General features: G+C 42.1%; 1 protein-coding gene across 2 annotated transcripts in view; it reads right to left on the bottom strand.

Moving 5' to 3' along the window:
- Positions 1-14,260, bottom strand: part of LOC122539774 (uncharacterized) — an 82,403-nt gene that overhangs the window by 46,731 nt on the left and 21,412 nt on the right. The gene's annotated exons all lie outside the window — the stretch shown is intronic.

Below are 14,260 nucleotides of genomic sequence, written 5' to 3'. Positions count from 1 at the left end.
TGGGGATTTCTTGAAAAACTCTGAATAAAAATGCATGAAAAATAGACCCCCCAAAGCAGATCAGCGCTAGTTACGATTGGACAGAAAGTGGGAAAAGTTGAGTCGATCAGACAGTGTTGTTGGAGAATGAGGACGTTAAAATTTCAGATCAATGGGTGCTCTTTTCTGTCAGAACTGGGGAGACGTTTCAGGACCTTGTGGACTCCACCTGCTGCAGTTTGTATTGTTAGAAAAACGCTAGCCACATGCTTGGGGAAAAGCAATCAATTCTCTCTCCCCCCCCCCCCCCCCCCACCCCAGGTCAAGATTTCAATTGCTTTTCAAAAACAAAAATTGCTGGAGAAACTCAGCAGTTGGGGAGAGAGAAAAACTGAGGTAATGTTTCGGGTCCAGTGACCCTTCTCCAAAAGTTGAAAGTGCTTTCCCTCTTCATGCCAGACCTGCTGAGTTCCTTTTGCTTTTCAGATTCCCAGCATCTGCTGTTCTATGTCTTATTTCAATTTCCTTAAGGGGGTGAGTCTCCACTAATAGGAGCATAGAGCAGGACAGCACAGGACCAGGCTATTCAGCCCACCACGTCAAGACTATGACTATCTATGCCTCGACTTTATAAACTTCTATCAGGTCTCCTAGAAATCTGTTTTCTAAGCAGGAAAAGTGATGACAGTGCAGGACAGGCTGGAAAAAGTTCTGAGGGGTCACTAGACTTGTAACGTTAACTCCACTTCCTCATGCTGCCAGATATGGTGAGTTTCTCCAGCAACTTCTGTCTTTGTTTCAGATTTCCAGCATCCTCTGTAGTTTTTTTTGTGTGAGCTGGGGGCATAGTGGTTAACTGACTAAAACAGCCACCCGAGTTAATGAGCTGGGAACCTGGGTTCAAATATTTGAAAAAAAATCCCAGCCATCATTAATGTCCTTTCTGGAAGGGAATCCGTCATTCTTAACCTAGTGTGGTTACAGCAGCAAGTCACTCGGTTCAGTGGCAGTACATTCACCTAATATTCCATGGTCATTTAAAAATAAACGATTGAGGGAAGGAGACGTATTATTTTATAGTGCCTTGCAAATCAAAGAAAATAACTAGCACTTCCTTCTCTCGTGCAAAGCATAGATTTAAAATATAGTTGACAAAGGGCCAAATAAAAGAAACAAATTATGAAGATTTGGAACCCGCTGCGCACCAGGATGTTGGAAGGGGGTTCGATTTGTACCTTTCAAAGGGAAATTGGATCAAAGCTTGCAGGAGGCTGAGCGGGTTAATAGTGGGGGCTACTGGGTAGCTTCATGGAACTAAATGGACAGATGCAGCTCACAAGTTACAATTTTTATTGTATTACTTTCTTCAAGGACGGCATTATTGTACAATCGACCCATTTATCAGGGTATGGATTTGTGCTTGCTTGCAGGCTAGGGTTTTAGAGACTCCAATACTGCTCGAAACAGAAGTAATTGATCAGTTATCAAAACGTTGGAAGTGATCGAGATCAGGATAAATGATCAGCCAGGTTTTTTTTTAAAAGGAAGAAGGTTGCAATTATGTAGTTTAAGGTGAAAATAATCACACGGACATCAAGCGGATAGAGAACACTGGGAAAGTCTTGGGACTGGGATTCTGAGATTAGATTAGATTCTCTACAGTGTGGAAACAGGCCCTTCAACCCAACAAGTCCACACCGACCCCCCGAAGAGTAACCCACCCAGATGGTGGCACAGGACTGCTGCCTCACAATGCCAGGGACCCAGGTTCGATTCCTGCCTCGGACAATTGCACATTCTCCCTGTGTCTGCGTGGGTTTCCTCCGGGTGCTCCGGTTTCTTTCCACAGTCCAAAGATGTGCAGGTGAATTGGCCATGCTAAAGTGCCCATAGTGTTATGGTGCATTAGTTAGAGGGTTACTCATCGGAGGGTTCGCTGTGGACTTGTTGGGCCGAAGGGTCTGTTTCCATACTGTAGGGAATCTAGTCAGATCCACTCCGGGACAAATTTAGCATCTGCACATCTTTGGACTGTGGGAGGAAACCCACGCAGACACAGGGAGAATGTGCAAACTCCTCACAGACAGTCGCCTGAAGCTGGGATCCTGGTGCTGTGAGGCAGCAGTGCTAACCACTGAGCCTCTGCCCATTCTGTTAGTTTTTGTTTGAGGGATCAATACTGTTCCTGGAGCCAGGAAAAATGTAATCCAGCAAGAATTTGGGACAATAATTGCAACTTCAGAAATGATAAATGTAGCGTTCATTGGAAATAAATCTCATCCACAAGATTCAGGGAGATGGGATAAAACGTACTCCTTCATGAGAAGCAACTGAGAAAACATCATCTAATCCCATTTTACAACCAAACTAATCCAATCCTAAAGGATTGCAGTAACCTCCTCCCCCCCCCCCCCCCCCCACCCCCAACCCGTTAATCCATGCTGCTTTATATTAAAAAAAGACGTGTGGTGTATTTCATTTAAGGGATTTTTTTGTCAAAATAAATTATACAGCCACGGAGAAATGTTACTCGAAGTCTGTGATCCCTGTATGAAAAAAACTAAAACATGCAATTAAAAGAAACCTCTGAAAATATGAATGAGTTAATAGAGAGCTAGGAAAATATTGCAAATATTTCCTAAAGAGAAGGAATGCGATGCCTCCAAATCTTTTTGTTTAACCTTTGGATATAATCTTCGTCAATTAATGATATCTAAAGGCAACGTCAATTTCATGAAATGTGCGTCTGGCAATATCCTCCTAAATTCTTGTAAGAGGCACAAGCAAAGAAAGAGTGATCATAAACGAGGAGTGCGTACACCATACAGCATGGAAACACGCCAGTTCGCTGAATCAGGGCATTGGTGTGTGTTTCTGATCCACATGAGCCTTCCTCCCTCACTTCATCTCATCTATTCTTTTATCTCAAGTGCGGATCTAACTTCCCTTTAACTGTGCCTTGCCTATTCATTTCAACCGCAGTTAAATATGTGCGTCTGTCTTTCGCAAATTTGCTTATCTGTGTAAAGCGCACTGTCCACCTTTGTACTTCCCTGCGGTGCTGAAGACATTTCTGAATAGAATATGTGCACGGCCAGCCCCGTTTCCCCATTCGTCACAGATCTGTGTCTGCGTTTTTCAAGGAACTGTGATTGTACTCTGTATGGTAGCGAGTTTCGCATTTTTATCACTCAGGACTCATTAGCATTAGCGTAGAACTCGTTAACCCAATGATTCATTCGACAGACGAATGCTCTATTGGAAATTTAAATGTATAACGCCGATGAACTTCAAGACAGGCCCAATGATGGGTCAGGTAAAGGAGCCGCGGTGAGAAATATGTCCCTGGAGACCACTATGTCACTAAACAGGTAAAAAACAGGTATGTGGGAACAGGAGTTTTATGTCAAACCTGATCCACCCTTCAATGTAATCATGGCTGATCCATCCCAATGCCTCTTTCCCCAAACTATTCCAATCTCCATTTATCTCTCCTAATTTTGAAATTCTGGACTTCCCTAAATTTTGTAGGCTTCAATAAGATCACTTCTTATTCTTTGACAGTCTCCAGAATACAGTCTCATTTTCCCTAATCTATCTTTAGGAGTGAGTCTTACCATTAAGTAGGGTGATCATTTGTTAAACTACCTCCATGGCAATAATATCCTTCCTAAGCTAAGGATACCAGAATTGCACCATCATATTCAAAGTCCAATTTAACCAAGGTTCTATCCGATTGAAGCAAATTTCTGCTGCTCCTGTATTCAAACCCTGTTGCAAAGAAAAATGCTGACAGGTCAGTAGCTTTCCTAATTGCTTCACCTAAATAATTCAGCAAGTTTGCTCGATGAGCTGGAAGGTTTGTTTTCGGACATTTCGTTACCCTACTAGGTAACATCATTAGTGAGAGTCTCTGGTGAAGTGCTGGTGGCATGTCCCGCCTCTCTATTTATAGGTCTTGGTTTCTTAAGGTGGGTGATGTCATTTCTGGTTCTTTTGTTCCCAAGGGAAGGTGGATAGGATCTAAACCAATGTGTTTATTAATGGAGTTCTGGTTAGAATGCCAAGCCTCTAAGAATTCTCGTATGTGTCTTTGTTTTGCCTGTCCTAAAATGTGTGTGTTGTCCCAGTCAAAGTAGTGTCCTTCTTTTCTGTATGTATAGAAACTAGTGATAGTGGGTTGTCTCTTTTGGTGGCTAGTTGGTGTTCATGTATCCTGGTAGCAAGTTTCTTGCTAGTTTGTCCGACGTAGTGTTTTTTTGCAGTTCTTGCTTGGTATCTTTTAAATTACATTAGTTTTGCTGGTGGTACCTAATGGATCCTTTAGGTTCATTAGTCACTGTTTAAGTGTGTTGGCAGGTTTGTGGGCTACCATGATGCCAAGGGGTCTGAGTAGTTTGGAAGTCATTTCTGATATGTCTTTGATGTAAGGTAATGTGGCTATAGTTTTTGATTGCGTTGTGTCTGCTTGTTTGGTTTTGTTTCTGAGGATTCGGCAGATTGTGTTTATTGGGTATCCGGTTTTCTTGAAAACGCTGTATAGATATTTTTCTTCTGCTTTTTGTAGTTCTTGGGTGCTGTAGTGTGATGTAGCTCGTTGAAATAATGTCTTGACGCAGCTCCGTTTTTTGTGTGTTGGGATGATTGCTTCTGAAGTTAAATATTTGGTCCGTGTGCGTTTTTTTTCTGTAGAGGCTGGTTTGAAGCTTTCTGTTAACTGTACGTTCAACTGTTATGTCTGCGAAATAAAGACATGCACGAGAATGACATAGGTATGACATTCTAACCAGAACTCCATCAATAAACACATTGATTTAGACCCCATCTACCTTCCCTTGAAAAAAAAAAGAACCGGAAATGACATCACCCACCTTAAGAAACCAAAAGCTATAAATAGAGAGACGGGACATACCAGTGCTTCACTGGAGACTTGCACTGATGATGTTACCGAGTATGGTGACGAAACGTCTGAAAACAAACCTTCAAACTCAGTGAGCAAACTTACAGACTTATCATCAAAAGGGGCAGCACGGTGGCACAGTGGTTAGCACTGCTGCCTCACAGCGCCAGAGACTCGGGTTCAATTCCTGCCTTGGGCAACTGTCTGTGTGCAGTTTGCACGTTCTCCCTGTGTCTGCGTGGGTTTCCTCCAGGTGCTCCGGTTTCCTCCCACAGTCCAAAGATGTGCAGGTTAGGTGAATTGGCTGTGCTAAATTGCCCTTACTATAAAGGTGAAGGGGTAAATGTAGGGGAATGTGTCTGGGTGGGTTGCTCTTCGGAGAGTCAGTGTGGACTTGTTGGGCCGAAGGGCCTGTTTCCACACTGTAAATAAAGTAATCTAATCTGAGTTACAAACCTTCTCAAAATACACCTACACAAGCTTTAAATATCTAAGTTTCTTACCAGTTAAGAAATACCCAGCACTAACTTTCCCTAAATTGCTGAAAAGCTCCATCAGCATGTCAATGAATGGCTTCCGCTTCTATAAGCTGCAACCTTCCATGAACCATGGAGGTCCCCGCAATTGAAAGAAAATTTCAGGGAATGTGATGAGCAATGTATTCCTCTGACCAAAGGGGACAACCTCACATTGTCCATACTACATTTCATTTACCCTGTTCTTCCATGCTCACAAAGGCAGTGTCAATCCTCTTGAAGCCACTTTGTATCTTCATTATAACACACATTCTCACTTAGTTTTACGTCAAATGTGAATTTGGAAACTTTACATTTGGTTCCTACTTTCAAATCATTGTTACATAATATGCACAGCTGGGACCTCAAGTACTGGTCCATATGGAACATCACTAATCACACCCTGCCAAGGTGTGAATGATTACAGAGAGTGGTGAACTTGGCCCGGACAATCACAAAGGCCAACTTCCCAACTATAGAATCCGCCTACCAGGCCCACTGTCAAGGAAAGACCGCTAGCATTCTTAAAAGATCCATCTCATCCTGGCAATGTTTTTCTACAAACTCTACCACTGGAGAGAAGGTACAGAAGCCTGAACACAAGAACCAGCCAGTCTCGTAACAGTTTCTACCCTTCTGTTGTTAGAATACTGAATGGACTCTCAAACTCTTAACATTCACCTGTACCTCTGTTTTTTGTTTTTGCCACTGTTTACCTATTATTTATTATCTATGCTACTTAATTTTGTGATCTGCCTGTATTGCTCACAAGACAAAGCTTTTCACTGTGCCTCGGTACATGTGACAATAAATTCAATTCAATTCAATTCAAATTCAATGCAATTCAATGATCTGTTACTTCCTCTCTCTTGCTTTCTGCATGTTAGCCAATTCTTAATCCATCAAAGCCTTCTGAAAATCCAAGTATGCCATGTTCACAAATTCCCTTTATCAATTCTGTTAGTAACATCCTCAAAAATTCCAACAAGTTATTCAAACACGATTTACAATTCACAAATTCAACTTGACTGTGTCCAAGAATCTATTTCTCACATCCTTTACAATAGATTTGAGTATTTTCCCTACAATTGATGCAAAACTAACAGGACTGTAGTTCCCCAATTTCTCCCTGCCTCCCTCCTTAAAATAATAGGGTGACATTTGTTATTTTCCAATCTATGGAAACCAGCCACAATCTACAGAATTTTGAAAGACGGCTACCAACACATCCACTGTCTCCATAGCTACCATTTTAAACATTCTGGGATATGGACTATTTGGTCATAGAACATTAGGTCCCGAGGACTTCACCTTCAGTTCTATTAATTTCTCCAGTCCATTTTGCCACAACTTTCTTAATAATACTAATTTCCTTCAATTCCTCATCCTCCCTAGTCGCTTGGATTTCTTATTCTGGGATATTTCTTGTATCTTCATCAGATACAAAGTAAATATTTTGCTTCTTTACTATTTAGAGTCAGAGAGATGTACAGCACGGAAATAGACCCTTCAGTCTTACTAGTCCATGCTGACCAGCTATCCTAAACTAATTTAGTCCCATTTGTCAGCACCTGGCCCATATCCCTCCATTCCTGAAGAAGGGCTTATGCCCGAAACGTCGATTCTCCTGTTCCCTGGATGCTGCCTGACCTGCTGCTCTTTTCCAGCAACACATCTCCAGCTCTGATCTCCAGCATCTGCAGATCTCACTTTCTCCCCATATCCCTCCAAACCCTTCCTATTCATATACCCATCCAGATGCCTTTTAAATGCTGTAATTGTACCAGCCTCCGCCACTTCCTCTGGGAGCTCATTCCATAAATGCACCACCCTCTACATGAAAAGGTTGCCCCTTAGGTCCCTTTTAATTTTTTTCCCTCACCCTAAACCTAGTTCTGGTCTCCCCAACCCCAGGGAAAAGACCTTGTCTATTTACCCTATCTATGCCCCTCATGATGTTATAAGCCTCTATAAGGTCATCACTCAGCCTCCGACACTCCAGTGAAAACAGCCACAGCCTATTCAGCCTCTTCCTATAGCTCAAACCCTCCAATCCTGGCAACATCCTTGTAAATCTTTTCTGAACCCTTTCAAGTTTTACAACATCCTTCCGATAGAAGGGGGACCAGAATTGCACACAATATTCCAAACTTGGCCTAACCAATGTCCAGTAACATGACCTTCCAACTCCTATACTCGGTGCTCTGACCAATGAAGGAAAGCATATCAAATGCCTTCTTCACTATCCTATCTACCTGCAATGCCACTTTCAAGGAACTATGAACCTACACTCCAAGGTCCCTTTGTTCAGCAACACTCCCCAGGGCGCTTTCATTAAATGTATAAGTCCTGCCCCGATTTGCCTTTCCAAAATGCAGCACCTCAAATTTATGTAAATTAAACTCCATCTGCCACTCCTCAACCCATTGGCCTGTCTGATCAAGATCCCTTTGTAGTCTGAGGTAATCTTCTTTACTCTCCACTACACTTCCAATTTTGGTGTCATCGGCAAACCTACTAAGTGTACCTCCTACGTTCACATCCAAATCATTTACATAATTGACAAAAAGCAGTGGACTCAGCACTGATCCTTGTGGCACACCACTGGTCACAAGCCTCCAGTCTGAAAAGCAACCCTCCACCACTACCCTTTGTCTTCTGCTTTCGAGCCAGTTTTGTATCCAAATGGTTTGTTCTCCCTGTATTCCAGTCTACCAAGAGGAGCTTCATCAAATGCTTTACCAAAGTCCATATAGATCATATCCACCACTCTGCCCTCATCATTCCTCTTCATTACATCTTCAAAACACTATCAAGCTAGTGAGACATAATTTCCAATGCACAAAGCCATGTTGACTATCCCTAACCAGTCCTTGCCTTTCCAAATACATGTAAACCGTGTCCCTCAGGACTCCTTCCAACAACTTGCCCATCACTGATGTCAGGCTCACCGGTCTACAGTTCCCTGCCTTCTCCTTATGACCTTTCTTAAATACTGACACCACATTAGCCTACCTTTAGTCTTCCAGCATCTCACCTCCCTAATCTTTATTATAAATTCTCCTGACTTTGCCTGTAATGGACCCACATTTCTCGTAGACAAATATTTCCTTTTTACATATCCATAAAGTTAATTTTTAAAGAAAACAAATCCAGTCCTTATGCTTTTCTTTGCTGGTTTACATTCATAGTCTGTTCTATCTTTGTCAGCTTCTTGGTGTATTATGGGTCACTTATTCCTTTTGGCTCTGAGGAAGAAGTGGGGCTCCAAAGGCTTGCGGTTTCAAATAAACCTGTTGGACTATAACCCTTTGTTGTATCATTTTTGAACAAGATTATTAATTAGACCTTTTTTTTGTAACATAATACTACATCTAAAATATTCTGTTTTCTGTTCAGTTCTGTTTATCAACTTCTTTGGTGTATTCCAAACCCCTCCCAATTCACAGGTTTACCAATATTTTAGGCCTTTCCTTTTAATCTTATATAATCCTTAATTTCCTTTGTTGTTTGTGCCTTTGTTCAAATTCACCTCAGCCAATTTTCCCTTCACACTATTATAATTTTCTTTGTTCTAATAAGTATATTCAATGCTGAGACAGTTTTATTTGGTAAGGGAATCAAGGGTCATGGGGAAAAGGCAGGAAAATGGAGTTGAGAATTGTCAGATAAGCAGTGATCACACTGAATGATGAAACAGACTCAATGAGTAGAATTACCTAATTCTGCTAGGTTTAAACATAATGTACAATTCTATAATATTATGGTCATTTATTCCTATAGGCTCTGTTACAACTCTTATTAAATAACTCATTGTTCTCACAATACTGAAAAAATAGCCTATTCTTGATTCAATTCCTTAACATATTGCTCTGGAAAACCATACCCAATACACTCCAGAAACTCATCCCCTGCAGCATGATTACTGCACTACCTTCGCTATGTACTTCTTTTCACTCCTGATTTATACCATGCCCCAGGCCATCTCTTCTGTTTGGTGACTTATAAAAAACACTCTCACCAAAGTTTGCAGCCTCCTGCTGATTCTTAGCTCCACCAAAATTCCACTTAGATTCTACATTTGCTCTTGCAGCCAGAGATACTCCCATATTAATGTGATAATAGCAAATGGATTAAGTACAACACTGTCTCCTTTATCCCGGGCCAGTTCTTCCTAATTGTCAAATATCCTTGGCAAATTCGGTTCCCAGTCTGGGTTCCCCTGCAGTCATGTTTCTGAAATGACAATTCGATCATAACTATTTATCTCTATTTGTTCCCTTAAATCATCTGCCTTAGTGTGAATGTTATGTGCATTTAGTGGAATGGCAATAACTTTGTCTTTTTGACAAGTTGATGCTTGCTTTCATCTCACTTATCTACTCATGTCACTTTTCTATTTCCTGTTATCAGCCTTACCTCCTTCCAATCTGAACTACCCCTCAGGATCCCATTCCCATGGCAAGGGTAGTTTAAACCTTCCCCAACAGTAGCAAATCCTGTTAAGGTGTAGATATTTTCTAATCAATCGGTTTAGAGATCAGCCTCTGCAGCAAGTGGGATTTGAACCCGAGTCTTCAGGCCCAGGGATAGGGACACTACCTCAACAGAACCCTCCCATGAAGATGTAATGTGTCTAGCTTGTCCGGGTCCCTTCTGCAGAAATCTGATACCTTCCCTCCTATACTAATGCTTCAGCTATTTGATCAACCAACCAATCTTTCAATTCCCAACATCACCAGCACTTGGCACTGACAGATTACTGCCCTTGAACTTCTGCTTTCTGATTTCCTTCCCAATTCTCTGAAATCTGCTTTCAAGGACCTCATTCCTAATGTAGACAACAATCTCTAGCTGTACAGCCTTGCCCAGAAGGATAGCCTAAAGCTTCTCTATGATATCCCTGACCTTGGCACCAGGGAGGCAGCATTTGTCCTGGAGTCATGTTTATTGTGGAGAAGTGCTGTCTAAAGTCTTGGCTATGGTTTTCCTTATTACTGTTGTGCTCCCTTTCTTCTCCTGTAAAGCGGAGTTGTCTGTGGTGCCTGGGTGCACTCCCCTGAGGAACCACCACTTCCAATAACATTCAAAAGGAAAACCAGCTAACCAGCACAATAGACTCAAGGGGCTCCTGCCCTGCTTGCCTGGATCTCTTGGATTGCCTCATGATCACCTTAACCAGCCGTGAGACCAATTCTCAAAAACGGCTAACCATGTATTTTTCTGCTTCCAGATACATAACAGTGACTCCATCTGCAATTGAGTTCTAAAACCCAAGCTTGTGTAACTAGTGATACTTCATGTTGATACGTTTGTCTTGGAGACATGGTGCTTTTATGGCTTCCCACACATTGCAGGATATATATTCCACTTGGTTGAGCTGCCCTGCTATACTGTGACTTTTAAAATTATTTATCACAATTAGAGTAAGTACAATAACCTCAGTTACTAATCAGCTTCTCTTTCTGTATCAAAATAACAGCCAATTACTAGAAACAGAAAACAGGTGCAGATGCAGGCCATTCGGCCCTTCAAACCTGCAGTACCATTCAATATGATCATGGCTAATCATGCAATCTTAGTACCCCATTCCCGGTTTCTCTCTGTACCCCTGGATCCCTTTAGCTGCAAGCGCCATGTCCAGCTCCCTCTTGTATGTATCTAACAAACTGGCCCCAACAGCTTCATGTGGGAGAGAATTCCACAGGCTCCCTACTCTCCGAGTGAAGACATTCTTTCTCATCTCAGTCCTGAATGACATACCCCTATTCTTAGATGGGTTCTGGACTTACCCCACATCGGGAACATTCTTCCCGCATCTAGTCTAGCCAGTCCCATCAGGATTTTATAAGTTTCTATGAGATCCCCTCCTCGTTCTTCAAAATTCCAGTGAGTTCAAGCCCAGTCGATCCAGTCTTTCCTTAAATATCAGTCCTGCCATCCCAGGAATCAGTCTGGTGAACTTTCATTAGGCTCTCTCAATAGCAAGGCTGACTAGAAGCTGACAAAGCTAGTAAAACAAGGGAGCATATCTTTTTTCTCATCAAATTCCTTCACTCACCAAACTCCAACTTTACATTCTGTGCATCTAAAGCAATACTCAGTGAAAACCAAAACATCACTAAGCGATGCCTTTTTTATGTTCGCTGAAAAACAACTGAAGTCAAGGTTCTGAAAACTAGTATTAACCAGCCACTCCATTAATCTGCAGCAGCTGTTCTTAGAGCTTGTTTACCTCTGTTTTAAGATTCAAACAACATTTAATTTCTCTTAACATAAAGATTAATTTTGGAATTAACTAAGAAAAACAAGCCTTTAGAGAGTTATTAACCATTAAAGCTCTCCCACTCAGTAGTTCCCAAGATTAAGTCTAAAGGCTTCTTGTGTTGGTGTCCTGAAAATCTCTATTTACTGGGAAGACAAGAGTAAGCACTTTGGGATAATCAAATAAACTTCAGAAGAAGTATTGAAAAACAGAAAACTCAACAGTCCTGAATGCAAGCTTCCTAGACACTTCCAATTGCAGGTGTCAGTGGGGGAGCACTTTGGGGCCAACGACCATAATTCTATTTGATTTAAGATAATGATGGAAAGGGATAGACCAGATCTAAAAGTTGAAGTTCTAAATTGTAGAAAAGCCAATTTTGACGGAATTAGGCAAGTACTTTTGAAAGCTAATTTGGGCGGCACGGTTGCACAGTGGTTAGCACTGCTGCCTCACAGCGCCAGAGACCTGGGTTCAATTCCCGCCTCAGACGACTGACTGTGTGGAGTTTGCACATTCTCCCCGTGTCTGCGTGGGTTTCCTCCCACAGTCCAAGAATGGGCAGGTTAGGTGAATTTAAATTGCCTGTAGTGTTAGATGCAGGGGTAAGTGTAGGGGAATGGGTCTGGGTGGGTGCGCTTCGGCGGGTCGGTGTGGACTTGTTGGGCCGAAGGGCCTGTTTCCACAATGTAAAGTAATCTAATCTAATTGGGGGTAGATGTTCACAGGTAAAGGGACGGCTGGAAAATGGGAAGCCTTCAGGAATGAGATAACGACATTCCAGAAAAAGTATACTCCTGTCAGGGTGAAAGGAAAGGCTGGTAGGTATAGGAATGCTGGATGACTAAAGAAATTGAGGGTTTGGTTAAGAAAAAGAAGAAAGCATACATAAGGTATTGACAGGATAGATCGAGTGAATCCTTCGAAGAGTATAAAGGAAGTAGGAGTATACTTAAGAGGGAAATCAGGAGGGCAAAAAGGGGACATGAGCTGGCTTTGGCAAATAGAATAAAGGAGAATCCAAAGGGTTTTTTTTTCAAATACATTAAGGATAAAAGGGTAATTAGGGAGAGAATAGGGCCCCTCAAAGATCAGCAAGGCGGCTTGGTGTGGAGCCGCAGAAAATGGGGAAGATACTAAGAGAGTATTTTGCATCAGTATTTACTGTGAAAAAGGATATGGAAGATACAAACTGTAGGGAAATAGATGGTGACATCTTGCAAAATGTCCATATTACAGAGGAGGAAGTGCTGGATGTCTTGAAACAGGTAAAGGTGGATAAATCCCCAAGACCTGATCAGGTGTACCCGAGAACTCTGTGGCAAGCTAGAGAAGTGATTGCTGGGCCTCTTGCTGAGATATTTGTATCATCGATAGTCACAGATGAGGTGCCGGAAGACTAGAAGTTGGCTAACGTGGTGCCACTGTTTAAGAAAGGTGGTAAGGACAAGCCAGAGAACTATAGACCAGTGAGCCTGACCTCGGTGGCGGGCAAGTTGTTGGAGGGAATCCTGAGGGACAGGATGTACATGTATTTGGATAGGCAAGGACTGATTAGGGATAGTCAACATGGCTTTGTGCATAGGAAATCGTGATTGAGTTTTTTGAAGAAGTAACAAAGAGGATTGATTAGGGCAGAGATTGATTAGGGGCCAGTTTGTTAGATACATACAAGAGGGAGCTGGACATGGCGCTTGCAGCTAAAGGGATCCAGGGCTACGGAGAAAAACTGGGAATGGAGTACTAAGATTGCATGATTAGCCATGCTCATATTGAATGGTACTGCAGGTTTGAAGGGCCGAATGGCCTGCATCTGCACCTGTTTTCTGTTTCTAGTAATTGGCTGTTATTTTGATACAGAAAGAGAAGCTGATTAGTAACTGAGGTTATTGTACTTACTCTAATTGTGATAAATAATTTTATAGATATGATCTATATGGACTTCAATAAGGCGCTCGACAAGGTTCCCCATGGGATACTGATTAGCAAGGTTAGATCTCATGGAATACAGGGAGAACTAGCCATTTGGATACAGAACTGGCTCAAAGGTGGTGGTGGAGGGTTGTTTTTCAGACTGGAGGCCTGTGACCAGTGGAGTGCCACAAGGATCGGTGCTGGGCCATCTACTTTTTGCCATTTACATAAATGATTTGGATGCGAGCATAAGAGGTACAGTTAGTAAGTTTGCAGCTGACACCAAAATTGGAGGTGTAGTGGACAGCGAAGAGAGTTACCTCAGATTACAACAGGATCTTGACCAGATGGACCAATGGGCTGAGAAGTGGCAGATGGAGTTTAATTTGGATAAATGCAAGGTGCTGCATTTTGGGAAAACAAATCTTAGCAGGACTTATACACTTAATGGTAAGGTCCTAGGGAATGTTGCTGAACAAAGAGACCTTGGAGTTCAGGTTCATAGCTCCTTGAAAGTGGAATCGCAGGTAGATAAGATAGTGAAGAAGGCTTTTGGTATGCTTTCTTTTATTGGTCAGAGTATTGAGTACAGGAGTTGGGAGGTCATGTTGCGGTTGTACAGGACATTGGTTAGGCCATTGTTGGAATACTGCGTGCAATTCTGGTCTCCTTCCTATCGGAAAGATG

The sequence above is a fragment of the Chiloscyllium plagiosum genome, unplaced genomic scaffold (assembly GCF_037043375.1).
Source record: "Chiloscyllium plagiosum isolate Xiang-an unplaced genomic scaffold, Cpla_swu_hap1 HiC_scaffold_32, whole genome shotgun sequence".
NCBI classification, from domain to species: Eukaryota; Metazoa; Chordata; class Chondrichthyes; order Orectolobiformes; family Hemiscylliidae; genus Chiloscyllium; species Chiloscyllium plagiosum.
Note: the sequence above shows the minus strand (reverse complement) of the source record. Positions and strands in the feature narration are given on the sequence as shown.